We start from the raw sequence: 3,782 nt of genomic DNA on the forward strand, positions 1-3,782 counted from the left end.
GAGAGAGCCGCAAAGCAATATTTACCTCAGATGTGACGTGTGGTGATAACTTTCTCCTTTATCCTAGTCTATCAGAATGAAATACTAATGGCAATAGACTAAATCAATTTCAAGGCTTGTCAGTGGGTCCTGCAAGGTGAAAAATGTCACTTCATGGAAGGCTGTGCATTAAGAAGCTAACACTGATCCCTCTCTCTGCTCTCACCACCACTGGATTCATGCAAGAGCCCCATCAGGCAGGGGATTTAGTTTGGTTGCTTGGGTTTTTAGAGACAAGGTTTTTCTGTGTAGTCTTTATGGTCCTGGAACTGACTCTGTAGATTAGGCTGACCTCGAACTCAGAAAGATCCACCTCAGCAGCCTCTGCCTCCTGGGTGCTAGGATTAAAGGTGTGAGCTACCACGCTCAGGCTGAGGCAGGCTGTTCCTGTTTCTACTTTTCTGATGGGAAAACTGAGGCCCAGGATGGGGGCGGGGCGCTGAGCGACTTAGCAGTGCATCCTAGTGTAGCAGTCAGCCTGTGCTGTATAACAACGGGGCACCCGGGGTGCCAACAGTAGACATGTGATTCTCACAATCTGTGGGTGTGCTAGGATGACTAGCTGCGACTAAGGACTTTTTCCATCAATGGCACCTCGGCCACCCTCTAACTTCCAGCTTATGGGAATGCACTGCTGCACTTTCAATTAAGGTTTTAGCTGGTCAGAAGAAAAGACCTCAGAACTGTTTGTATGAGCACACAGCACTACCTGGATCCTTCAAGCAGTTCTTTCGGTACAGGGCCAAGTAAAAACCGAATTGAAAGTCAACTATATGCATGTTCTACGGCAAGGTTTTCAGTTCTTTGTCTCCATGTTTCCAGTGAGTCCAGTTCTCCGAAAAGTTAAATCGAGGGAAGAGAGGGAGAGCCCGGGGGGGGGGGGGGGGGGGGGGGGGGGGGGGGGGGGGGGGTTGGGGGTGTGTGGATATGTAGGCAAATGGAGAATTCAGGGGTGGACATGTAGGCAAATGGAGAATTCAGGGGGTGGACATGTAGGCAAATGGAGAATTCAAGGGTAAACATGTAAGCAAGTGGAGAATTCAGGGTGGGGACATGTAGGCAAATGGAGAATTCAGGGGGGACATGTAGGCAAATGGAGAATTCAGGGGGGACATGTAGGCAAATAGAGAATTCAGAGGGGACATGTATGCAAATTTGGAATTCAGGGGGGACATGTAGGCAAGTGGAGAATTCAGGAGGGGGACATGTAGGCAAATGGAGAATTCGGGGGGGACATGTAGGCAAATGGAGAATTCAGGGGAGACATGTAGGCAAATAGAGAATTTAGGGGGGACATGTATGCAAATTTGGAATTCAGGGGGGGACATGTAGGCAAGTGGAGAATTCAGGAGGGGGACATGTAGGCAAGTGGCCCAACATGTGTGAGCCGAAGTTTCTTCTTTCTTTAAAATGATAACACAGATGAATACATTTCAACACACTGCTGAGTGACAAAATCAGGGCACAGCATGCCATGCAGTGTCACCTTTTTTGCAGCGTAGCTTGTATTTAATGTAGATGTGTGTGCTCCTGTCCTGAGCATGAGGCAACACTGGAGACTTGGTCAAATCTCCCTCACATGTACCTCTCTCTGTGCACCACTGCACTAATTTATGAGCCTGCCACAGAAGGGCACATGACATAGACTGTCAGAGGAGAAAAAGGGGGCAGTCATTTTGCGAAACAAAACTCAACCTGCCAGGGCCTTAAGCCCTGCCCCTGGTGCCCTTAGAGGGAGGCTGGGGAGGCATCTCCACTGCTGGCTTGCTGGCTTTTCCTAGAGCTTTGGCCTGCTTTATCTCCCAGATAAGGTAAACCCTCGCTCCCTCCCTCCCTCCATATCCTGGCTTCCTGTCCTCTCTCCTCCTGAGCACTCTGAACATCTTATCTTTCACATTCCACTCCTCTTCCTCGTTCCCCTTTAAAAATGTTCAGTTCATTCTCACTTACACCTCATGAGGTTGGAATTTTTCATTCATTTGCCCACATATCCAGCATTTAACCATTCATTCACAAATAGGGCTGCCAAGGACCCAGAGATAAGTTAGGGGAAAGCCCTTAAAGCACTCCCAGCTGAAGCAGTGACACAAGGTACATCAGGAGCAGAGGAAGTTGTTGTCCTGGTCTAACCCCCAAGTCCACTAATAGGAAAACATTGTCACCTCATTACAAAGATGGGGCACATAGAAGCCACTGTGTCTGAGTGTGAGGCCCTTGGAGGAATCTGTTCCAGGTGGGAAATACATCCCGAACCATGGTTCCTCCTCTCTTATCATTACCGCAGAAGACATTATAAATCAAACAGGTGTCTTATCTTCCCCCATAAACCTTTGAATCAATGTCAAAATAGCTGTCTCTTGGCTTTCAGACACCAAAAATCTATAGATACTTGAGTCCCTCGTGAGAAATGATGCAATATTTGCATATAACCTACACAGAGATTCTCGAAGGCTTCAATCATCCCTAAATAACTTATAATACTTAATGCAATGTAAATGCTATGCAAATTATTGTCACAATGTATTGTTTAGGTAATCATGACAAGAAAAATATCTGTATATGTTTAATACAAATGTAATTTTCCCCTATTGGTTGATTGAATCCACAATGTAGGAAATATGGACGGGGTGGGGGTAGGGCTAGCGGGCAACTGCAGTTGGTACGCATGCCAAGTCCAGACCTTGTTGGGGTGCTGAAGGTCATCTGGTGAGCCGTCTTCCTACTCATTGCTGTTGGGCACTGAGGAGTCAGTTCAGGGTTTATTGTGTGCAGTTGTCCAGGCTGTCTCCGGGAGTGGCCAACAGGTTGACTCTTGATTGATGGCAGGGAAGGAGACGGCCCTCTGCTGGAGAGATCCACAGGGTTTGTGGCATGTAGCTTCTTGGCAGGCTTCATAAATCGCCCAGAGGATTAGGAAGGATAAATAAGCCAGGGGATGCCAGGCCCACACATGGAGCAGGCCTAGCTTAAACCAGAGTGGAGCATGAATTCTAGGAGTAGTGCATAAACCTAAGGAAGCATGTGTGCCTGGTGATTTGCTCTGCTCACCCGTTTCTGCCCTGTGCCTGCCTCGCTCTAATCCCAGAAACACTAGTGAACTGAAAAACTACTTTACGCTGCAATATGCCAAGAATCTTTCTGGGCCAGGCAGTGGTGGCATACGCCTTTAATCCCAGCACTTGGGAGGCAGAGGCAGGTGGATTTCTGAGTTCGAGGCCAGCCTGGTCTACAGAGTAAGTTCCAGGACAGCCAGGGCTACACAGAGAAACCCTGTCTAGAAAAAACAAAACAAAACAAAACAAAAACAAAACAAAAAAATCTTTCTGAAGGCATGACTTGTTGTCATGGGGACATGTACACAAGGGTAGCCCAGGGCCCCATCCTATGACCTTACTGTGTGGACCAAATCAGAGTGTTCATCACAGCAGTAGCAACCTAACTTAGATAACAGATATATGAATGGATGGTGGAGGTAGATGGGTACGTATACAAGTGGGCGGAAAGATGCTGGAATGTGTTCTATTTCTGGAACCAAGAACACCACAGCATGGATTTGAGTCAGATCAAATTCCATCTCCTTAATATCAACCTGAAAGGAAGCAATACCGCTTTCTCGTGTAACCCACTACTCATATGCATTAGGAAACTACATTGCTTAGCTTTTCCAGTTGGCTTGGCCCTAGCTCTGCCTGCTGCTTTCTGCTGTGTCCAGGCTGAAACCCTTGCTTTGGAACTCAAGGTTA

The sequence above is a fragment of the Mastomys coucha genome, unplaced genomic scaffold, assembly GCF_008632895.1.
Source record: "Mastomys coucha isolate ucsf_1 unplaced genomic scaffold, UCSF_Mcou_1 pScaffold18, whole genome shotgun sequence".
Classification (NCBI taxonomy): domain Eukaryota; kingdom Metazoa; phylum Chordata; class Mammalia; order Rodentia; family Muridae; genus Mastomys; species Mastomys coucha.